This window comes from Phyllostomus discolor, chromosome 2 (assembly GCF_004126475.2).
Source record: "Phyllostomus discolor isolate MPI-MPIP mPhyDis1 chromosome 2, mPhyDis1.pri.v3, whole genome shotgun sequence".
NCBI classification, from domain to species: Eukaryota; Metazoa; Chordata; class Mammalia; order Chiroptera; family Phyllostomidae; genus Phyllostomus; species Phyllostomus discolor.
Window position 1 is genome coordinate 206554909 of NC_040904.2, and position 24568 is coordinate 206579476.

At 52.6% G+C, this 24568-nt stretch overlaps 1 protein-coding gene and 1 long non-coding RNA gene across 3 annotated transcripts in view; one reads left to right on the plus strand and one right to left on the minus strand.

The window, feature by feature from the left end:
* LARGE1 (LARGE xylosyl- and glucuronyltransferase 1) overlaps positions 1 to 24568 on the minus strand; it is a 461643-nt gene that overhangs the window by 144061 nt on the left and 293014 nt on the right. The gene's annotated exons all lie outside the window — the stretch shown is intronic.
* On the plus strand, positions 18184 to 23742 carry LOC118499180. The gene is made up of 2 exons (XR_004901706.1): positions 18184 to 22122; positions 23597 to 23742. It is a non-coding gene; the product is annotated as an uncharacterized LOC118499180 (long non-coding RNA).

Below are 24568 nucleotides of genomic sequence, written 5' to 3' on the forward strand. Positions count from 1 at the left end.
AATTACGGACAAAGAAACGATACTCATTCCATTGTCACACATTTACCGAACGCCTCCTACTGCGCGCCAGGCATGGGGGATGTGTCGGTGAGCAGTAGCAGCCCAGGCCCTGCCCTCCTAAAGCTTCTGGTCCAGAGCAGGGATATGAACGTTAATTAGAGAATCATGCGTGTGCAAATAAATGCAAAATGACAGCCCAGAAGGTGGATGAAGGCGCAAGGTGTGAGGTTGCGTAGGTATACAATCGGGGAAAAGATCTGAACAGGTGAGGGTCTCCTGAAGCAGGGGTGACAGGGCTGAGGTGGGAAGAACATGCAGATCAACCCAGCAGGTGGAGAGGTTGGCCTGGGAACGCGGGGAAGCAAGTGCTAGTACAGGGGAAGAACACGCGTCAGGGCCCTGGGGTGGGAGGGAGGCCGAGTCATCGCGAGACACAGAACGCCCACCTTCCCAGAGTGAGCCAGGGAGAGGGAGGTGTGCAGATGTGACGGCGAAGAGACAGGCAGGCGTGGACGTGGGTCCGTGTTGTTCGTGGCTAACCACTTCAGCTCCTGCTACGTGCTATGACGGTGCACCGCAGGAGCTCGAGTACAAATGCTGAGTGCACGAAGGCTTTCCTACAGCACTCCAGGCCCTGTGCCAGGCTTTTATATTCTGTATCTCACAGACTCCTTCAGTTCGCTGGTTCTCACTGAATCAACTGGTTTTGCTGCTAGAAAAAGAATGGTTAGGAGACCCAGGGTTACAGAGGTGCTCAGTCCCAAAGCTGAGAGCCCAATCAAGTACGTTTCAGAAACTTTACAGCCAGGCGGCTTTGTGCAACGGAGTAAAAAATTCACCAGGTGAGTTACTGAGCCAGAATAACGAGGTGGGGAGGGTGCAGCCAGGGAACCTAAGCCACGATTCCTGCGCTCTGGGAACATGCGAGTGCAGTGACTACGAAATGGTGCAGCCGCTCTGGAAAAGGGTTTGGCAGTGCCTCCAAATGCTGGACTTGGAGTTACAGCGTGACCCAGACATTCCACTCCTCGGGGGATACCCAGGGAAGTGAGAACATATGTCCATGCAAAAAGTGCATGAATGCCCACAGTAGCATTACTCACAGTAGGCAGAAAGTGCTGGCAGCCTAAACATCCACCAGCTGACGGATGAATGGATAACGTGCAGCATGTCCCCACAGGGGAACGCCATGTCGCCACAAAGAGGAGTGGCACGCTGGAACATGCTAGAACATGGAAGAACCTCGAAAACATGCCGAGTCCAACCAGTTGGTCAGCCAGTCATGAATAAAGCAATATACTGCATAATTCCATTTACACGAAATGTTCAGAATAGGCAAATTCACAGAGACAGAATGCAGCCTAGCGGCAACTGAGGGCTGGAAGAAGGGAGGCGTGGAGAGAGAGACCGCTAATGGGTACAGGTTTCTTCTTGGAGCGTTGAAAAAGTTCAAAAATTATATTCTGTGTGGTGAAGGTCACAACTCCGTGAATATACTAAAAACCACTGAACTGTACACTACAAATGGGTGGATTTTATGGTATGTGGAAAAAAACAGAACAGTGACTAAGAATTCCGATATCAGAGTCCAATAGGAGGGGGCTGAGTCCCGGTTCTGCGCATCGCTGAGCCATGTCAGACGGGGACGGTGAAACTTCCTCTCCAAGCTTTAGTTTCCACGTCTGTGCAAGATGCGTAACACGCACCCACAGGGTTGCCACGACTCCAGAATGGAATATGTCATGGGGAGCATTCGCATCTTGTGTGCCACCAGATAGATACCCGCATCGAACAAAAACGCCACGCCTCCTGTGGGCGCTGCGATTCCTGAAACGACCGATGGCATTCAGAAACACAGTTAATCACCCTCGCAGGCACGCGCCGCCTTACCCAAACGTTGCCATCTAGCCCGGTTTGGATGCAAAGACGGAGCTCAGGTGGCTACCCCAGGTGAGAAGCCAAGCCTTGGCCAAAGGTGTCAGGTGTGAGGAGGCAATGAGCGGCTGACTGCCAGAAGCAGCCAGGGCCGCTCCGTTTCTAACAGCTCAGTCTTAGCAGTTGAAAGTGCTCGGAACACAGAGTATTCCTAAAAAGCCTTCGTCTGTCAGTCCTGTAGGACCGACCAGGCACACAGTCTGGAGAGCCCGACTGCGTCATCTCCTGCATTCCGAGATGCAACAGGAGCCCCAGGCTTGGGGCAGGGCTACGGTGAAGGGAGCAAGCAGCTGCCAGGCAGCCGGTGGCCCGTCCAGATGCTGGGCTGAGCCAAAGCTCAGGGCTGTCAGGTGTTCCGAGGCACCGCCAGCTCCGCTCTGGAGCCGTTGCTAACACCACCGTCAGAGGAGAGACGAGAGGATCCAAGTGGGCTTTACTAATCCCGAGCCAGCTCCCCGTCATCCCACCCCGAGCAGGACTGCAGGACTGTGGATGGTTTTCCTGGAAGACGAAAAGGCTCACCGGGTTCATCAGACACACATTCCCCAGACAACAGAAGGGCGATGCTGGGAAGAGGGATTTATTCTGTGTGGTGAGGGATAAAACCTGGAACTCGGGGAGAAGCTATCTGGGGATGAATATGAAGAACTTTCAAACGCCAGAGCTCCCTGGAGGCACGATGATGGGCTGCGGTGACTGGCAGTGAGCTCCCCGTCACTGGGGCCGCGTGCCCAGACTTCGGTGAGGTGAGCGGGCGTCCCAGGCCTTCAGGACTCCTTGTCACATTGAGATTGTGTCATTTTTAGGTGTTGGCTTTTGGTTCCAGGCATTTGGAACCAATTTCCCTTCTCTTCCCTCACGTACTCACAGATAATGGATCTGACAGCTTGGCTCCCAGAGCCACCTGCACGCTGTTCTGCCAAGCACCGGCCATGCCGCGCTGGATGCCGCTGACACACCATCCTCCTTGCCTGGGGCTGCCCTGGGCTCCTGGACACCAGGGCCATGAAGTGCAGTAGGGGCTGATCGTGCAGGTTGAGGCAGCAGCATCTCCTATGCCCGGAGTCCCCCACCTCGGTGCCGCAGACCAGTACCGGGCCGGGCCTGCTGGGAACCGGGCTGCACAGTAGGAGGTGAGCCTCACTGCAATGCACTTCAACCATCCCGAAACCATCCCCCACCACTCTGTCCGTGGAAAAATTGTCTTCCACAAAACTAGTCCCTGGTGCCAAAAAGGTTGGGGACCGCTGCCCTTTGCTGTGCAATTACCAGCTGTCCTCGCTGGGAAGACGCACCACAGTGCAACCTCCTGGGCTGCACCCGCCTGACTCGCTCGGAGATCAGACTCCCCTGGAGCGGGATGAGGGGCTCGCTGCATACCATTTGCCTCACAGGACGCCTTACACATAGTACATGCTGGATACAATCTACATGCGTGCTTTTCAATCAGAGACAGACACGTTCTTCTGACTCAGGGCTGGGGAGGCAGCTGCTGCTCCTGGAACCATTTTCCATTTCAATCCAGCAATAAATGACACGTCTGGATCGGGCACAGAAGCCACGCAGCTCCTGGGGCCGGAGAGCACGACCCCCCGGAGCGGGCGGTGGCCCGTGAGCCCTACGCTGCTGGTGTGTCCTGCAGAGGCCGCTCCTCCTCACTGCCTGCGCTGGGCCCGACCTGCCAAGTCCCCCTGGGGAGGAGCTGACACGGGCAAAGAGCTATAGGAAGAGTTTCTGAGGCCCCGAGGGGATCACCTTCTTTACTAAAAACCCTAGTAGAACGTCTGGGTTTCTGGTCTCCGTCTGGCAAGCTGCTCAGAGTGACTTGTCTGAGTACAGCCCAGGCATTCGGGAGAGGCTTGAGCAAGGTCTCAGGCTGAAGAACCCGAGAGTGAGGAGTCATAAAGAGATAAGGGGACCCATGATGATGACGGTGCCACAGGCCACGATCCATGTCAACAACAAAGACGTGTGTGTCCCTAGCCCATGGTTACACCGAGGCAGGCTGGAAGTGTGGGCTGCTGAAATGGATGTCGCAGGCGCAGGGACTGGCTTTGAGACCTGAGAGCCGTGAGCCGTTTGGTTTAGTAAACTGAAACTAGTTTACAATGGGTGAGACACAGGGTGTGAGTGGGCACCGGGGGCTGCAAGCTGACCCCACGGAAGAGCCTGAAATGCACAGCTAAGGATGCTGATGGTCTTTCGCCATGCGCCTGGGGGAACTGTGCCCAGAGGAATGAAACTGTGTCACCTGCCAGGACATGGACGAACCCCGAAGGCACTGTGCTCTGCGTAATAACCCAGACACAGACGGACAGATACTGATTCCATTTACAGGAGGCGCTTGGAGTAGTCAGATTCACAGAGCGGGTGCTGGGGCAGGGGAAGGAGGAACTGGGGGTTAACGGGCCCCCCATATCAGTTCGGGGAGATGAGGAAGTTCTCTGAAGATGGACAGTGGCAATGGCTGCACCACGGTGCGAATGGGCTTCACACCACCGAACTGTGCACTTCAAGATGGTTACGGCGGTGAAGTCTGTGGTGTGTACTGTATGCATTTATGAAAGAAGAGAAAACATGCAGCAAGCACGGCGTCCTGAGAAACACGAGTGCAGGACCGCCCTTCTCGCATCTGCGGACATTCAGGAACCGAAGCCGGCCTGCCCCGGAGGGTGCAGGAGCCCCAGCGCCCTGGGAGCAGTCCCACACTAACCCCACTGACGAGCCCGCGCTTCTGCACAGTGGCCATCTCCTGAAAGAGGTGAACCCGTTAATCACCCAGTCCCCCCGCCCCCCGCCTCCCCAAGTTTTTAATAAACTTCTCTAATTGTATACCTCTGGGTGGAGGGGAGCGAGGAGGCAGAGCTGGAACAGCCAGGCGCCCCTTTGATAACGGGCTCCCGCTCCTAATGAACAAGACCCCACACAACCGAGCAGATGCCGGCTTCAGAAACACTCACGGTGACGGGCTTTGATCACGGCGGAGCTCGCGGTGTCTGCACAGAACAAGGGAGTCCATGCAGCCACACTCAGACACCGTCTGATGCTGTTGCTCCGCTCCCCTCGAGGCCACCACCTGAGCACCTTCTGGAGACTCAACCCTTGCGGGGGGGGGGGGGGGGGGGGCAGTGTGGTAGGGATGGGGTTTTGGAGGGAATAAGATACAGCTGTTGCCAACTTGGAGCATCATCCTGGGAGCCAAAGTAGCCTTTCGCCTCTTCCAACACACACCATAACCACGGACAAGCGGATGGGAAGGACGGGTGAGGTCTACCCTGAACCATGTCTCCAGAGAGTTTTCTAACATCGACCTTCGGCAACTCAACGCTGAAGTTACCCGGCTTGACTTTCTGTAGGAGAAAAAGGATCCTTCCTTGGCTTCCCTTCTTTCTCTTTGATTCCATTCTCTCCAAATTCAGAGAGAACTGTCATCTATCTGGTGAGCGCATCCGACAATGTCTGTCTCGCTATAAATCACTTTCTGCTTCCCGGGGAAATGTACAAGGTAAACCCTTGGCGTCGCTATAGGAAGCGGGCAGACGCGTCCAAAAGGTTGATTCACCACTTCGTTCCCCGCCCCCCACCCCGAATCAGCTCTTCCTGGCAAGCATTCATCATGAAACACCCCCACACATTATGACTCCAGGTGATCTTGTCTCCGGAGACGCAGCTCTCCAACTGCAGTGCTGTTTGCACACAGCAGACAGAAACAGGCAGGGAAATGTTGAAACAACTCAGAGCGAATACAAACGGTGGGGATGTCTTTGAACCACAACTGTTTTCCTCTCTAGAGTCATTAGTGCTAATTACTAGCAACTACCCCGGTGACAAGTGCCCACAGTTACTTAGTAGCTAATTAGCTTCAATTTACCGCTCCGATTGTGTGGTCACAGGTATGTATTTGCCTGGGGAGGAAAAAGAGCAGGTACGTGAGGCCTTAGGCTGTCCTCACCAAAGGCATTACCTGCCTGACCGGCTCCCCGCCTAACCCAGTGGCTCTCCAACCTTCCCGTGCACCAGAGTTACCTGGAGGGTTTATGAAAGCACAGGCTGCTGGGCCCTGCTCCCAGAAATTCTGATTCAGTAGGTCTGGGGTGGAGTCCAAGAATTGGAATATCTAACAAGTTCCCAAGCGATGGTGCTGCTGCTGCTGCTGGTCCCAGAGCCACCTGTGGAGAGCCACTGGCCGCACGAACCTCAGCCAAGGCAGGGGCTGCCTCTGCTGCCCCGGGCATCCCACCTGCCACAGGGAGGCGGTGCCGCAGGACAAGTGCCGCGTGGGTCTCAGGGGGGCATCACATGGCTCGTGTGCCACGTCAAGCAGGAGGACACCTACCGAAAGATGGGGTTTCTAGAAATGATTTGTTTCCCACCAAAACCTAAACCTAACTGGGCATTGACCATCTCTCTATCCTGCTTTTCATTTGGACAGAACAAAGGAGGGGGGGGGGGGGAGAGAGGGGGGGGGGAGAGGGGGGGGGAGGGGGGGAGAGAGAGGGGGGGGAGGGGGGGAGAGAGAGAGGGGGGAGGGGGGGGAGGGAGAGGGAGAGAGAGAGAGAGAAAAGGCAAAGTGTGTGATGCTCATTTACCTAGGCTTCTGCTAGCTTTGACAACTGGGCAATTCAAAAAGTCCTGTGCTAGGCTCATTCCCAGCCCTGGCCTTCATAAACATTTCGGACCTAAAGACCTGGAATGTGTGACTATAGTAATAAAAGAACAATTCCAGCATCTACCTAACCAATTAGAGAATACACTAGAGGAATGAGTGCATTACATTCAGCAAACTGCCACAGGCTGGCAATGTGCTGGGAGTAAAGAATGTAAACTTGATAATAAGAAAGGCTACGTACAGAGGCCCACCTTACACCAAGCAGTATCAAGGGATTGGTCTTCAACCCGGGAGCAGCCGTGGAAAGGCGTGGCTGTGGGGGTGCGGTCAGCCAATGAACTCACAGCACCTGCTAGGTCCCACCTCTCCTCAAAGCACTTTGCACACATTTACCTACTTAATCACCATAACAATCCTGTGAATGAGCAACTGTACAGATGCGGAAACTAATCCCATGCCACTCTGCTAATATAGGGTGGGCACAGTTGTGAGTGTAAGAAACAGTTTACTCTTCTGTTGTTATTAACATTGCATTATTTATCTGTGCTGCAATGGTAAACTTCCTTTCGGCCGCCCTTGTAAAAGGTGGAGGTAAAGTGCTCCCAGGCCACCTGCCTCCAGAGACGACAGATGGTGGCCCTGCCATCCACACTCCACTGTCTCTGCAGGTGCGTGAGAGCACCTGTATTTCAACAGGTATGGCAGAGAAAGCCCACAGAGGTCACAAACTAACTTGGCTTTTTTTAAAAAATGAATTTACTAGGGTGACCCTGCTTCACAAAACCATGCCGGTTTCAAGTGTTCAATGCTACAAAACATCGCCTGCACACTGCGTCATGCATGCACTCTTTGCCTGAAGCAAAGTCTCTTCCCGTCTCCATTTATCCCCCCCTTTGCCCACCTCCACCTACCCCTCACCCCCCTTCCCTCCGGGGGTCACCACACTGTTGTCTATGTCTCTGTATTATGTACACAGGCTTTTAAAATCCCTTCACCGTCTTCCATGCATCCCCCAACCCCCAACCCCCTCCCCTCTGCCAGCTGTCAGTCTGTTCCATCAGAACAAACGAAAACTGACTTAGCTTTTGACTGGGAAGCCTGTGTGCCACGCCCCCGGCTCCTTGACGACTGGTGTGCGTGAGGTTCCCGCTCGAGAGGAGGCCGGAACAAAAACGAACGCAGCTCACGGACGTGGGGGCCACGACCAGGCTATGATGTCCAGCATCCCATCACCCGCAAAGTGACTTTCTTCCTGTTCTGCTGACGGGCTATTGCACGGCTAATAAGACCCATCTGGCGCAGCCAGAGGTCGATCCCATTCGGAGAGACGCTGCCACGTGGCAGCTGGACTCAGGTATCTTCACACTCAGCTTCTATTGTTGCTTCTTAGTGATGTTTTCCGTGCCACCCACACGAGTCCCACCTGTGCAGGTAGTTCCTGTGCCTTTCTGGGGAGTGATCTTGCAGCTTGGTGCCCTGAGCAGTGAGGTTTGCTGAGCATCCTTTAAACTATTAAGGAGTGCGGAAGGTTCGGACACAGACGACGTGGGTGGTGCTTCCCTGGTGTTTAAAGAAGGTTCCTACGTGTTACCCACGCTGCCACTGCCAGAGCAGAGCAGGAATCGGCTCTGCATCGTAAAACCCCCCTCTCCAGCAGTTCCGGCTGGTATCATAGCGCCCAAATGTTCTGAGGGTTTAGGTTGAACTGAGCAGTTTTACCAGTGAGATTAATCCCATAAAGACAGGCTGACTCCAGCCCAGAGAATGAACCTCCCTGAAGCTGGGACTTGGCGGCCCCCTCTGACAGGGTGGAAGGCTCAGTCTGGAAAAGGATGAGGTGGGAGAGAGACACGGGTTTAGGTGAGGAGTGAGTCTTCTCACCCCCACCGCCTGCGGGCACCCTGCGTCTCTCACAGGGCGCTCTGCGCTCACTTACCTCACTTTGGTAAAGTGAACTGGAGTAAGGGCAACGTGGTTTTTCCCCGTGAAACGAAATGTCATGTTCCTACTCGGTGGCCAGCCTTTCCTCCTTTGATCTCACCAGGAGAGATGTCTTTGGTCAAACTGTCCAACTGTAGCCCTGGCTGGTGTGGCTCAGTGGACTGAGCGTTGGCTTGCAAACCTAAAGGTCGCCAGTGCAATTCCCGGTCGGGGCACGTGCCTGGGCTGTGTGGGCCAGGTCCCCAGCTGGAGGCATGAGAGAGGCAACTGATCAGTGTATCTCTCTCACACTGATGTTTCCCTCCTTCTCTCTCTTCCTCCCCTCCCCTCTCTCTAAAAATAAGTAAAATCTTCAAAAAAAAAAAAAAAAGCCCTGTCCGACTGTGACAGCCACCCACACCCGTGGACCAACCACAGTGCACGTGTTCTCATCTGGTTCCTTTACCTCACAGGCTGGAGCACTGAGGCCCAGGACAGGGACCTGCAGTGGGCAGGTCGTGAGGTCCAAGTACCTTTTTTTAGAAGCCACTATTCTTCCTTTTCAATCAAAACCATGCCGTGAAAGGAAAATCAAAGTCATGGGCAGAACTTCATTATGAACGACAGCATAACACTGTCCTCCACCAGGGCTCCCTCTGACACCATCGGCTGTGCTGCGGAGCGGCACACTCCTTCTAAGAAGAACACTGACAATGATCGAGAATCTTGAGAAAATTGAAAACCTCTGACCCAGAAATAACAATTGTTCATTTACATGATAAAAATGCAGCTGAGTCTTAATTAAATCTTCAAAAAAAAAAAAAATCAGAAACATCCTAACTGGCCAAAAATAGGAAACTGTCTTAACAAAATGATGATGATGTATCACTAGATGGAACATCACCCATCCGTTGAAAGGGATAGTTCTGGAGACCAATGGTGTCCAGTGAAATAAAAAGCAGGAATCGGGCTTGCCCTTAGAAGGAAGATGACGGTCGTTAAAAATGTAGAGAAAACCAATGCAGCGATGATGATCTCTACACAGTAGGAGATGTATGATTTCTGCCGCCTCCTACTTTTCTTTACCAGTCTTCGACGTGCGCGCTAATGCTCGGACTTCGTTCTGTAAAGAGGAAACGCACTCACCATCCCCTTTTTATATCACCTTTATATGCCCGAGTCAGATGTGTTACATCACCCTGACCACAGTTCTCGCCCAAAGAGGTGCCCGATACCCGAGCATCCCCGAAGATGTAAACATTGCATCCAGATGGCTTTGCCGGTGAGACTCAGGCAGAAGCACGCTGTCAGGATGCGCGCTGGTGGGACCATTGATCAAATGCTCAGATAGAAGTAAGATTTGTAAAAAAGAAAAAAAAAAAGAGACATTGCCGGGGAAGAGCCTTTCTGCAGGAATAAAAGTCACGTGCTGGTGAGGAAAAACAGATTTGTAACGAACGCAGCCAGTTAGTAAGATTAATGAAAGGGGAAACCACTTGGCATGGTGGTCAATCCGCAATAATTTAAGGGCAATCAAGACTAATCCCAAGATAATGGGAAAAGCTACCCATGTCTAAATTTTGGCTGAGGTCCCTTTGTGTGTTAAATGGGCTAACCTTTTGTGAAATCGGAGTATTATTGAGCACAGAGCGAGTCAAGCACTTTTGGGTTCCAATTGCACACTGTTAACATGGCCGGGGGCCCGAATCTCGCAAATGGCATGCAGATGCTGGGGACCAGCAGCAAGAAAATGCTTCTGCCCGAGGAAATTAGTAAGCGGTATGCAGGCTGATGAGCACAAGATCCAGGAGGGAGGGAGGGAGGGAGAGACAACTCTCAAATAAACAAAAATAAAACAGACACAGACAAAAGAGGAAATTAAGCAAAATCTCCCTGGACTGCAACGGAACTGATAGAATCTTTGTAGTGAAAGGGGCGGGAGTTCATTTTTCTGACCTTGGAGCACACCCACATATTTGGAAAAGCAGCATGTCTCAGGACAAGGGCTGGAATACTGGCTAAAAGATTGCAATGACAGATGCAGAAAGCTCAAGAGATCTAAAGGCTGATGCCCCTTCATTCATTCGCTCACACAAATGATGCATATGCATACACACAAGCATATGTACACGTGCATACACTTATGTTACACATATGGCACATATCTACATAGGTACACCTAGAAAGATGATCTCATACAGCCACATTTCCGTCGGCCACACTCTGTGGAGGAGAGACAATCACCTGAGTTCTAATACCATTTAAACTGCGCCAGAAACACAGACCCATACAGAGCGGACACAAGCACTTGATTTTATGGAAGGGGACAGCCAAGGTCCAAACAAAATGACCTGCCTAGGTTTGCTAAGGGTGCAAATAACATGAATGCACTGACAGCCTGGTGTGGGCAGCACGACCCAGGCCCTGGGCTAACTGCTTTATCTGCAGTACCTCCTATCCTTAGCCTACAGAAGAAACAACAAAGACAGGTATTGACAAGTTCTTTCCTCAAGGTCTCAGCAAACAGTAGCGCTGAGATTGGCCTCTGTGTGGTGTGACTTCAGGGCCCAAAGTCACCCCTGTTGGTGGTGAGTCCTGGACATTTCACACAGGTCTCTGGACTTTGGGTCCAGTGCTCCTTCTTTTACACCATTACGAGTGGCTTTTCTGGGGCCACCCGATGCAGCGAGACCTTGACAGGCAGCAGATCCACCCCCACCAGGTTGTTCATCCTGGACGTCCAGGAAAAGGTAAGCTCCAGGGAACAGAGGTCTGGTTTGGTTTCACTGCTGCGTTCTGAGGGCCTAGAAGAGTCCCTGGCATGTGATGGGCACTCTGTGTATACTCATTGAATAAACAAGTTAATTTCGACAGGGAAGGGAGAAAAGAAAGCCAGGGTTGTCTTTTTTCCAGAATGTTGGAGCTACACTAGAAGTCTGGGCTCAGCCAGCACACATTTGACGCCACAACCATAGACTGAAGAACCCAGAGAGAGGGCCTGGCGGTTGGCCTCCTTGGCTCAGTCTGCCCAGCAGCCTCCCATCCCACGAGTTCCCGAGGCAGACTTCACAGATGGACCATGCCCTGGGGAATTAGAGGCTCTGGCTGCGCATGTGCGTGCCCATACAGACGGCTCTGACCAGTCTGGAAGTCAGGAAATAAGAGTATCGTGTGCAGCCCTCACTCTCACCAGCCTCTTTGACCTCAGGACCCTCCTACACAGCAGCTGGTTAACAACTTTGGAAAGTAGTGTGTTTTAGCGCATTCTCCAACATCATCACTCACAGAAGTGCCCACAGGGGCACCATTGTTAACTTTTTAAATGTTTACTGGAGCTTTAAAAAGAAAACAGGCATGCTTGTGTTGGGTCCTGGGCCCCAGGGTGCCACCAACCCTTTATCATCAACATTGACAAAGGGAGCGGGGAGTGTGAATAATTCAGAAGAGCTGATGAAAATCGCCAGCTCTGGAAGGCAGCACGTGGCTTTTAATTCCTGCATATTCCCCTTAATTGTAAATAATTATTGATGGCTACTCCTGAGGTCCCACACCCAAGCCATGGGAAAGCAAATCCTAGGTTACTTAGAAAAATCACTGCAAGAAGAAAAATTGGGATGTAGCTGCAATGCCTGACTTAGGAATGGGGTGCACGGGCCCAGCCCCAGCCTCAGGTGTGCACCTGACCGACGCAGCGCACCCTAGTGAGGAAGGAGTAGATTTGGGTCAAAAATAGCCTCTTCTCGGACCCCAGAAATCAGGGTCATTCCGTGGAATTAGATGAGACCAAAAGTTTGCTTTCCTCACTGTCTTTAGGTGACTCCAACCCTTACAGATTTTTCTGTGACCCAGGGCTCTACTTCCCAAGGCTACGGGGTCCAGGATGAGGCTTGAGGAAATACAGACAACACTGAGGAGCTAGAGCAACGGTGAACCTACAGAGTAACTGACGCTGATTGCTGTTCCAAACACAGAGTGCCTCATCTGAGTCTCACACTGACCCTGAGTGTCAGATACTGTCCTTAGCATCCTCGTTGTAACACATGAGGGAATGGAGGCCCCCAACCAGCAAAATCACCCACCTGCCCGAGGCCACACAGCCAGTAAGGGGCAAACTCGGGATTTGAACCCAGGCACACTGGCTTGGCAGTCCAGTGCTGACCGTTACAGAATCCCCTATGCTGTCTTCCCAGAGGGGCGCTCCCGGGTCACCAGGCCATGGACAGTTCACTAGGATGGGAGGTGATGTGTGGGAAATGAGGCCCAGAGTCCGTAGAAGAGAGTCCAGATCTATCCTGGAGGCACCTGTGGGAGGGCTGGCGCTGAGGAAGGCAGGTGCCGTGGTCACTGATCAAGGTGCAGATCACATTCTGATACACCTAGCAAAACACACACACACACAGGCAAACGGAAAATTCCGTTGCGTCAGCTAGCTGTAGCGCTGTTTTAGGAAAAGGAAAATAGAAGGCTTCCCTTGCTACAGCCGGACACCACCATCAAAGGATGCTCTGGTTTTCTGCAGGAAGAAAGAAATTCCGTGGGTGTGCCTGAGACAGTGAGTACAAATCCCAGACCGAGAACTCCCTGGCACAGTGACCTCATAAACACTCCCAGGCCCCTGAGCCGCCCACCTGTGAGGATGACACAAATGCCCCAGAGAGGAGCTGATCCCAAATGAGGCTGCGGGTGAAGTGCAGGGGAGTGGGGGCGGGGGGGGGGGCTGGGGGGTCTGCCGGGCGGAGACTGGATGAATAACGCATGGATCTTTCCCAGAGACGAGGAAGAACACCACCACTCAGCTCAGGTTCCCCAAGTTCTACCTGAAAATCCTCTCACCCCAGAAGGGGGCGCTGTTACCTCTAAAACCCACCGTATGCTACAGGTCCTGAGGCAGGTGACCAGGCTGGTGAAACACAGCCCCAGACCCCACACATCTCCCAGGTTCCATATCGGACTCCAGGCTCCACACCTCCCGCCCCCGAGGATTCCCTTCCCAGGTTTCTGCTAAATCACGGCTATTTTTAACATCCTCTATGGAAGGAGGTCTGTCATTTAACCAAAAGAAGAAAGCCAGCATTTTAGAAGTGAAGAAGAAAAGAAAAACAAAACTTTCTTTTAGAGGCCTGCTCTGGATCGCGCCATGTCACCAGCCACACCCTGCTTCTAACTCGGGGCATGAAAGAGAACATTTCCAAGTCGTGTTCTCAAAGGAAGGGGAAAGTGTGTTTTCCCGATACTCCTGTAAGGAGCACGTCCTTTTCCGTAGGGTTAAAAAGCTGCTCTGGCTGGCTTCTGGCTGCACACAGGCTAAGAGACTGCCCATATACTCCAGCCGTTCCTGAGCTTCCGTGCGCCGGAGATGCACATGTGGGATTGTTAAAGGGGGGTTCCCTGGACCCCACCACAATGCAGGGAGGAGCCTCCAGACTCTGTGGTGGTTTTTAACAAGCACCTCAGGCCCCTCAGCCTCGCTCTGCAGAAGACTGCAGCTCTGAACTGTGTTATGGCTCATACACAGCCTCTAACACCTGCCCGACCGACCTCCCAGGGCATACAGCCGAGCCACGGTCAGTTGCGGGGCTGCTTCCCCAGTCCGCACCTGCCTTCTCATCCCAGCAGCGCTCTGCTTGGGTCCCTCGAGTCTTCTGCGTCTTTCCGTGCAGCTTCCAGTGCTGCCCTGGGAAACACGGCCTGGCGCCTTCTCGGGGTTACTGTGAAAATCACGAGTGATCCTTCCGTGCCGTGTGTTTGGGCCTGTCTCCCCTCGTTGCAAAAGGCGAGTGTTGAGTTGCTAAGTGTCCTATTTCCCTCCTTGTCAATTTAGGTAAGGCACAGCAACCTTCCCACTTGATTCTCGCCATTGCTCTTATCGGTGCATGAAATCAATGTGTCTGTCTCTCCCTAGTTCGCATGCCTCCCCCTTGGTGGGAGGGCAAGCTCCTTGAGGCCAGGGCATCTGACTGTCAGCCTCTGCAGCTGGCAGAGTGGAGTCTGGAGGAGAGTCTGTTGGCACTGCCTGCCTGACTGAAGAATGAGGTATCCCCCTGCCCGGGAACTATGGGCTATCTCAGGAAGGGCTATGGCAAGGTGAAACAAAAGCATGAAGGGGGCATGTGTGGTCCTTAGAAACCTTGTTCTAGAAGCAGCACACTGTATCAGTTAGCATGGCTGTGTAACAAATCACCCTCAAATGAAGTGGCTTAAAAGTGCAGGTGGGCAATCTGGCCTGAGCCAGCTGGACTGTTCTGGTTCTGGCCAAAGAGGTGGGCGTGGCTTGTTCAGCACCTGCAGTCCGCTGGGGGTTGGCTGAGGCTGGCTGCTACAGGACGTCCCCGGGAGCTCTCACAGGACAGCTCAGATGATGGGGCGTCTCTCGGCCTGGCCTCGCATCCCCTGGCAGGCTAGCCCAGGTGTGTTCCCATCATGGCAGAAGGCTTCCAAGAACCGCCACAGAGTGAACCCCAGTGCTCAAATACCTTCAGATCTGTCTGTAGCATGCTTGTCACTGCCCCATGAGCCAAAGAAGTGACAAGGGCAGTCCGGATTCCAGAAGTTAAGACAGACTCCACTGGATGGGAAGGGCTGCATAGCCGTGGTTGCAGGTCATGGGCATGGGGAAGGGAAAGCCTGTGGCCATTTTTGCGAATGCACACAAACACACGCACACACTTTTGTCTGCTCACACCCCGCTGTAGAGCATCAACCGGTCTGCAGGAGGAGCTGCGGAAGTGTGGCCACGTGCCAGCTGGAACTGTTTTACTGTGGAAGGGGACTCCGATTCTGGGAACAGTCAGCCCTCCCTCTGTTTCGGCAAGTTTGTCCACACTGCCCAGGCCCCATCGACAGGGGCTCCCCGACACCCACAGGGTCACCAGCAGGATCTGTTGTCAAACTCACAGATTTTCCCTGACCTGGGAGTTAAATAATGGTTATCTCGGTGTACCTTTTATATACATTCCCTATTTTTTAAAACATTTTTGAGAGGGGGAAGTTAAGTTTCTTTTTCTATTTAAGAGCTATTTGTATTTCCTCCTCCTCTGTGGAGTATGCATTCATACTGTTTGACTGTGGCTGTTGGGCTTTTTCACATCAGTTTCTAGGAGCCGTTTATGTACAACGTTGAGATTAACCCATTGTCTGGGACAAGAGTCACAAGCATTTTCCTCCTGGGAACTCTTTTTTTAAAAAAAATATTTACTTATTTATTTTGAGAGAGGGAGAAGGGAGGGAGGAGAGGTAGAGATAGATCAAGTCACAGGAGAAATATCAATCAGTTGCCTCTGGCATGCCCCCAGCCAGGGACCTGGCCCACAACCCAGCACATGCCCTGACTAGAAATCGAACCGGTGACGCTTTGGTTCACAGGCTGGCGCTCAGTCCGCTGAGCTACCCCAGCCAGGGCCTCCTGGGAACTCTTAATGAGGGCTGCACGCTAGCCACGGCGTGTCCACTCTCCTGGCTTGAACGTCACCCTTTGCCAGAGGTGCCTGCGCTGGTCACGCTTACTCAGAGGCTATGCCACTGTGTGCGCTGTGTATCCCGTCATTTACTTCTTTCTGTGTGCGTTTCTACTTCCTTTTTTCCTCCCAGGTTAAAAAAAAACCCACTTCTAATTTTGAAAAAATTATAGATGCACAGGAGGCTGCCAAACAATGCAGAGAAGTCCCCTGTATGCACTGCCCAGGGCCCCCCGATGGCGTCACTGTGGGTAACTGTGTGCCCGGAAATGGCCGTGGGCACACCGTGCATGCAGCCCTGTGCCGCTCTGTCACGCATGCAGATTCCCACGACCCCCTCAGCAATCAAGACCCAGAGCTGTTCTGTCATGGCAGTGATGCCCCCAGTGCCCTCCACTTAGTAATCAGCGTGGCTCCCTGTGCCCCCCATGCCACCATCCCGAACTCCTGGCAGCTGCTAATACTACTTCCTCTCTAATCCCTGTGCTTTCGCTTCAAACTCTCGTCAGCCTGTGAAGTCTCCTCTAATGCTCCATGTGTAGAATCAGAGGCGAAAGTTGCTCACTGGAGCACAGAAAAATGACCCACCCTGGGGCCACAGAACACCTCACCTGCCCTCTCTTCCTCCCACCGGTCCTTCCCCGAATGACCTCAGGTGCCAGACCACTATCTCCCACCCTGGAGCTCTTACCGGGCAGCTCAACTCTTGTCTCGTTCCCGCCCGGGTGTGAGGAAAGGAAATGGCCAGGCCTGCGGGTCTGAGAAAGCCACTTCCCTCTCCCGATCGGCTGAAACCACTGCTCCGCCAGCACTTGCAAGGGAGAGCCCTGACCCATGTGGCTCAGTGGGATGGGCGTCGTCCAGCAAAGTGAAAGTCGCTGGTTCGATTCCCGGTCAGGGCACATGCCTGGTTGTGGGCCAGGTCCCCTGTTGGGGGCGTGTGAGAGGCAACTGATCGATGTTTTCCTCATGCATTGATGTTTCCCTCCCTCTCTTCCCCTCTCTCTACAAATATAAAAAATAAAATCTTTTTTATTTTATGTATTTATGTATTTAAAAAGGTCTTTTTTTAAAGATTTTATTTATTGATTTATGTTTTTAGAGAGACACCAATGTGTGGTTGCCTCTCACTCGCCCCCTACTGGGGACCTGGCCTGCAACCCAGGCATGTGCCCTGACCGGGAACTGAACCGGCGACCCTTTGGTTCGCAGGCTGGCAGTCAATCCACTGAGCCACGCCAGCCAGGGCAATAAAATCTTTAAAAAAATAACTTTGCAACATAGAGCTCAAAAAGCCCTCAAGTCAAACAGCAGCCGTAAGTCAAACCCAATTCTCTGGGAGAAGGCACGGTGTGTGTGGTGGGGGAGGGGTGCGGGTGGCGGACGTGGAAGGAGGCAGGAGTGTTCCTCTCGAATATCTACCGAACTCACCTCTGGCTGGCAAAGGCAGCTCGTTGTGGTAGAGAAACCAGGCGAAAGGGACTCCAGAGAATCCTATCTACAATGCACCAAGGTTGCTACCACGGAGATGGTTTAGCATTTATTAATTTAGTACACAGATCTTCTGGTTTTGCCGGGGTCGAAACGTTTAATCTTTTCTTTAGAATCTTTCCATTAGGCAACGTGTTGCTGTCTTAAATAATAATTAGGACAGAGAGGAAGGAAGGCGAGAGCCAAAGCTGACCCCATTCTGCACAGGGTCTCATTATATGCTCTGCCATCAAGAACAGAGGGGCCCCCTGGTTGACCTCCCGACAATAATTCACTCAGCTCCATCCTTGAAGATCGAGGCCCACAGAAACATGTTTTCAATGAAACTGTCTCCTACGCAAATGCTACTGTCGCTCCGGAGCTGGGGCATCAGCATGATTTGCAGCACGGAAGGTGGGACCTCCCATAAGGCACTGGGGGCGTTAAGCATCTTGACTGTGACTACACTGCAAAGTGGAAAAAGAGACAGAAGAGAGCTGCACACTGCAAGTAATGGCCCTTCAAATAAATCTGTGGCCTGCCCCTGAAAATAAAGAGAAACAAATGCAAGGGATATATAATATACGATTAGGATGCTGGCCCCAGGCATGAAAATTTATCTGCTAAATGCCATCCTGCCTCCCGTTTGGTTCAACAACTTGATCTGTGCCTAAGCGACATCTTAAAGCCTGCGTGCTCTGTGTCCTTCCCCAGCACACTGGACCCACTCGCGTGGGCTGAAGTGGGGCCTGGAGCGGCTGCGGTGACGGAAGACCCGCAGTTTCTCCACTGCACATGCACCCCCTGTGGTTCGCCTGTTCTGTGAGCTGGCTCTCGGTGCAGACACGGGGTATCGGTACGCTAGGCCCGTGAACAGCTAAGGCGAAGATGCAGGGCTTGCCAAAGGTGTAGCTAGCTGTTCTGGAGATCGGTTTGGCAGTTCCTCAGAATCCGAAACACGGAGTCACTGCATGGCTTCACGAGTCTGCTGCGAAGGGTATTCCCAGCAGAGCTGCAAGTATGTCCACACAAAATCTATGCGTACGCATAGTCACAGCGGCACTCTTCCTGAGAGCCGAACAAGGGCGAACCACCCAAATGCCTGCCAGCTGATGAATGCGTTGAAACGTACGGTCCATCCGTACCATGGAATGTGATCTGGCCACAAGAAGGAAGGAGGTACAGATACCTGCTGCCACACGGATAAACCCTGAACATGACGCCTGGGGAAAGAAGCCACCAACGATCCCACACCGTGTGACTTTATGCACAGGAAATATGCAGAATTGGCAAATTCTAGAGACAGAAAAAGTATTAGCGGCTGACATGAACCGAGGGGGACAGGAAGGAGGGACAGTGACTGCTAATGAGCTAGAGGTATCGATTCTGAGGTGATTAAAATGCTCTAAGGTTAGAAAGTGGTGATAGTTGCATGGCTTGGAATATTTAAACACAGTACACATTACTGAATGGCATACTTTAAAAGGGTCAATTTTATGATGTATGAATTATTTCTTAATAAAGCTGCTATACAAAAAAAAAAAAAGATATGGATTTACCTAGTAAAACATTTCAAGACCCAGAAAATGAATGCCTGCTAAAAAATTAGTATGGGGTGGGGCAGAAATCAAAGCAAAGGTAACTAAAGTCTTTACAGCTTTGGATGAGCTAATGATTGCTCTCTATGCTACACATTATAAATGACAACCCAAGACCCTCCCGCCCCCCTTTTAGTATCTCCTTCTACCCACACAGCATGACCCACCACGCAACATTCGTTTGCTGGTATCCGAGAAAACCAGATGCAGGGAGACAGAGTCTGTTTCTCGGCATCAAAGCTGACACCAGAATCTGGTCAGTCCACCAGCCATGCATGCCAGAGAGACGGATATGCCGACTGTGCACACGGCCGGGACATTGTGTTCCAGAGCTCCTACTCCAACTAGGGAGACGTGTGTGCGAACACTCTCGGTGGGCGTGAGGCAAAGCCCTTAAAGAGGCCAGTGGGAGAAACTGCTGGCTCTCAAGGGAGGGAGAGACGGACCGTGCTGGGCCCGGGGCCAGCAGAGTGGGCTTCAGAGGGGCAGCGCTGCCGGGACTGGACTCGTGGCCTCGGGGGTGTTTATCGGACGAGTGAAGCCAGCCCAGGCATCTCTGTTCACACTTCAGTTAGGTTCCCCAGCTCAGGGCCTGGGTTGAGATCAGAACTCTGCAGGGTGCATGCAATCAGTCCCCGGATGTGGGTGCGTGACTCAGGAGGAGAGCACCCGACCCCCCATGGGGCTCTGGGCAGAGCTCCCACAGACGACCCTGAATACACGTCCTCGAACCCCAGACCCCTCTGAACTGGCAGGGCAATTCTGACTTACTCTTTTTTCCTTTACTCTGCGGAAACCAGCCCCTTCCACGTCCTGGACTTTTTCCTGTTCTCTTTGTACACTAATTAATCGAATACTCCATTAATCCACCACTTAATTAAAAAGCTACACCAGGCGAGGTGCTGATAAAGCAAGGCTCGCTCCCACGCAGCTCACAGTCGAGTGCAGCGCTGTCAAAGCGTGGCCCCAGGACAGCGCCCACCTCCCCCAGAGCAGCGGCTCAGCGAGAAGGGTCCCAAGGACAAACCCCAGAAAGTCCAAGAGCGACACTGGGAAATCGGCTTTCCCGAGCACGCCCCGGCCCTGAGAACTCGCCTGGAGAAACAGATGGGACCCCCGCTCCGCTCCCAGCACTCTTACATAACATTCTATCCGTTAATCCTCTGACTACCCGGGGCCAGGCAGTACCGTGACCTCCAAATCCTTTGGAGGCGCCTGAAGAAGACGGACTTACTGGCTCAAGGTCATCCCACGGCCAGACGGCAGAGTGGAACAGGAGGAAGTCCCTAAGCTGGTTTTGTGACTGTGTGATGCTGCCCCCAGACAGAGGTCCTGGGGAGCTGGGGACGCCTTCCCCGAGGCGAATCCTCACCGGCCTGGAGGCGAGAGGCCTCGTGGGCAGCAGTGAAAGCAGCCTTCGGTGACCTGGGGGACGGTCGTTGGTGAACCAGCTGGCCTCGGCAGCAGGGTCTCCAGGATGCGGAGCTCAACTCGGGGAGGGGAGGTTAGACAGACACCGGTTTAGGCTCAGACGGGGTTTGCTCGAGGTGTCTAGAAATAGGGAAGACTGGGTGGCCAGGTGAGCTGCCTTCCAGTGGAGGCACGCCACGGAGCCTGCGCACCTGGAAGGCAGGGATTACATGGGAGGACTGGAGCCATTGGGGTGCCGAGATGACCCAGAAGGCTGTTTGGGCACAACTGTGCGATGCACTTAGGTGCAGCAGGGGCATACGTGTCTGACAGGCTCGGCACCTAGTAGGCACAGTATTGCGCTAATATTTGCTAAGTGAGTGAATGAATATAACAGAGATGAAGAGGACCAGAGATATCTGTTATTTTATTTCCATCGCATGCTTGCTATGTGGCACTCTCTGAGTCTGTCTTTTCTCACACCGTGACATCCACGGGCTTGCTAATCTCGCCATGTCCCATTTTTTCCACACCTGTTATACCTGTCTCTGTCCCCACAGGCTCTAGGCTGGGTCTCTGTGTATGTAAATCAGTGACGGCCCAGACGTACTAGTCCTGAAAAGAAGGAGACGAGGAAACACCTGTTTACTGAGCCAGGTGCCAATCTGTGTCTTTCACACGGATTATCTCAAATCACCCAGACACCAACACTCTAAAGCAGAGATTTTTCACCTCCAATCTACAGATATAAAAACTGAGGCTAAGAGAGGCGACCACTGACGTAAAAGGAGGTGGCACCCTTCTTGTTTGCAAGTGCTTATCCTCCTCATCAATAGTTGCTTAAGCACTAGTTTTAGGCCGCTTGGGTCCTCCTGATATTTCTAAGCTGCAACATTCGAAAAGGTGCCGATTCATCAGAATGAAAGAAAGAATTCGGTGCTAAGGCCCCTCCCCCTCACACATGACAGGCAGGAGTTCATTCCCCGGTGAGCGCCGAGCACAGAGCCAGGCACGACTAGTGGCCCGGAAATGACAGCTGGATGGTGTCCAGCGGTTCCTTCACTAGGGATGGCCTCGGGGAGTCTGGACGAGCGCACGGAAGGGCCAGCACAGAGCAGGACATGTCATCGCTCAGAGCTCGAGACGTGCTTGTTGGACCCGCTGCTTGACTTCAAGGTCTTTCGGTGGGAAAGTGAAAAAGGTGAAAACATTCAGAACAAAGAGACACCAAGCAGATGCCTCACTGGGAGGGGCGGTCACTGAGGCTCCGGCACAAACCCGGCACGGACCGATCGTCGCAGGAGGAGTGGAGGGCCAGGGGGCCGGACGTGAGGCACACATGCCAGCCTCTCGGGAGCTTCCAGATGGTTCCTTGTGTGAGCAGAGACGAGAGCTGTTTGGCCTTTGTGGGTACCTATAAAAATCTGGATAATTTTAAGCTATTCTGCCTGACAACTTGATTAACACCAGCAGCGGCAGCGGCTGGGCGGCCCTGTTCGTGCCTGCAAGAATGAGTCACGTCGGCTGAGCTCCATTCGGAAAGCCGTCCTGGTGTTACATTAGCCGACGAGGATGGGGGCCTGTCTGCCCACACCACGCCGAGGAAACCCTCTCGGGGGTTGGCAAAGAGGCCAACAGGAGCTCTGAACTCAGGCGGTGCTCACTCCGAGCCTCAGTTTCCTGAGAAGACGGATGTGAAACACCCGGACTTCGTGGATTTTTACTGGTAGTAAGTGAAATAAAACAGAATGGAGAAAAGTTAGTCGAGAGGCTGGAAGTTGGTGTTCTAAGTTGGTTTGTGTCTCTCTCAGGAGCCTGAAGTTGTTTAAAGGACCTGCGTGAGGTAGCACCCTGTTAATCAGTGATAGGAAGCTAGAGAATTTTCTGGGTAATCATGCTACTTACTATGATGATTATTAATACGATATACACATAATACCGTGTCAAGAACTCTACCGGATGTTCATGCACATTGTGTGGTGTAAGCTCACATCAGTTCTACAAGGGACTGGATATTGTCATCCACATTTTATTTGCAAGGAAACGGAATCCTAGAACTACTTTAAAACTTTCTGAATTAAAACCAAAAGTGAGTTAAATGCCAGGGTCAGAATTTACCCTCCACGGGTACACACTTTGGCATTTTAAACTTAGTCACTGCACGGAACATTTGGTGAGTCTGTTCAGTGTAGCAATGCACCCCTTTAAACACATTTCCTTGTTAACCAGATGTGGGGACCCTTAGCTGATCATCCAATTAGCTTCCATCTCCTATTTTCTAGATTTTTATCTTTTTGTATCACACGAAGGAGAACTACCCAACCTTGTCTTCTAATTTTTTACCTTTTTTTTTTAGTGTCGCCTTTTATACCTTTAATGTCCTAGAGCTCTACCCATGTTTTCCTGACTGTTCCTTTACGTAGGATCCTGTTTATGTGTTATGGCTGAAACGGCCACTGGACCACTCTGAGGACACTGGTTTCAGCTGTGGAAGTGTTTTTTGCTCCTCTCTGCCTCATCCGTTTCTTCCTCCTTATTTCAACCTGTCAAAACTGATCCCTGACTTTTGTATTTGAGCTTTTTCTGCAGTGTCCGCCGACTCTTCACAGGATGGTGAGCAAGGCGCTAAAATTGGCTTGACAGCTTGGAGTTTGTGGGTGAGCTTCTTTGAAAAACAATCTTCCCCTCCTCCCCACCCCCACTCAGCTTTATTGGGATACAATTGAAACATAACATTGTGTGAGTTTAAGGTGTAACGTGTAGATTTGATACCTTTATAAACCCCCACCGTAGTATTAACTACCACCCACCACACAGTTGCCATTTCTGTTTTCCTGGTGAGAACATTTGAGATCTACTCTCTGAGTGACATTCACGTACATGACACAGGATCATTAGCTACAACCAGCATGCTGTACGTTAGATTGCCAAACTTGTTAATCTTGTAATTAGTAGTCTGTCCTCTTTGACCAGCATTTCCTGTGAGTGGGCTTCTCGGCTGTTGGCCCTCACTACAGGGCCACGGCCTTTTGCTGGGGCTGGGTCCACCCATCAGGGTCCAGCGAAGAAACAGCCACCCCACCCAGAGGGACCTTCACTAATAAAGGGCTGCTGGCCCGGTGTGGGGCGCTGCCAAAGCAAAACGGGAATGCTGACGTATCACGTGACCAGCACCTCTAAGTGCCAACTGCCATTCTTAGGGCTGGGACAACAATGAGAAAGAATTGGAATCACCAGGCTTCAGGGGCTTGGAAGCCCCCTGTCCCGATCTGGGCCCAGGCCCCTGACAAGGGGGCACCCCAATGAGGAGGGGACGGACTGAACCTGGAATGAAGTGGACAACCAGGCGGGGAAGCCATGCTGGGATGGTTTTGCCAAAACAGAAAGCAGACTAGCAGAGAAGCAAGTCCCTTCCTCCTCCCAGCCTCAGTTTCCCTCTAATGCCCCTATTTGTAGGACCTCACAGGAGCCACTGGCAACATGGAAATGCTAGCCAAACCCCAGCCCCAGGACTCAGAGCAGGGTCCAGGCAGAGGCTGGAGGCTGGAGGCTGAGAGTGGTAGCTGAAAATTCTCTTACAGGACCAGAGCTGGGTATCTTGATATCAGTATTAGACTCTCGGTCTGGGCTGTTTCCCCAGAGACCTCATACAATTTCCAGTCTGGAAGACACAGAAGCTGCCTGAAGTCTTCTGAGTCCTGAGTGGAGAAGGGGGCTGGGGGTCTTCCCTTTCAGGACACAGACTTTCAGGCAATCTCCCTGGTTTCACTCGAGGTGCCCCAACCGCATCTGCACAGGCTGCGCTGTATCCAGAGCCACATGGGTGCAGTGAGCCCGGAGAGAAAGCTCCAGCGCTGTGCCGGCGGCGGCAGGGGAAGAGTACCGGGCTGCAGGGGCTGCAGGGGCTGCAGGGGCTGCAGGGGCTGCAGGGAGGGTTCAGGTTCCAGTGGCTTCTTAGAGAGACTCCCATGCCCCCGGCTCATACTCAGCCCTAGTCCATGCTACCTTTGGGGGTGCGCACAGCCTCCCCTGAACGAGCTGTGGCTGGGGTCAGCAGAGGCACACAGCCCGTCTGGTCTGCTGTCTTGCAGCTGAACGGAACCGCCGCTCACAGTGCTGGTTGCAGAGCCTCCACGTGCATCCAGCACCCCACACTTGCTGACGGCCCTTGT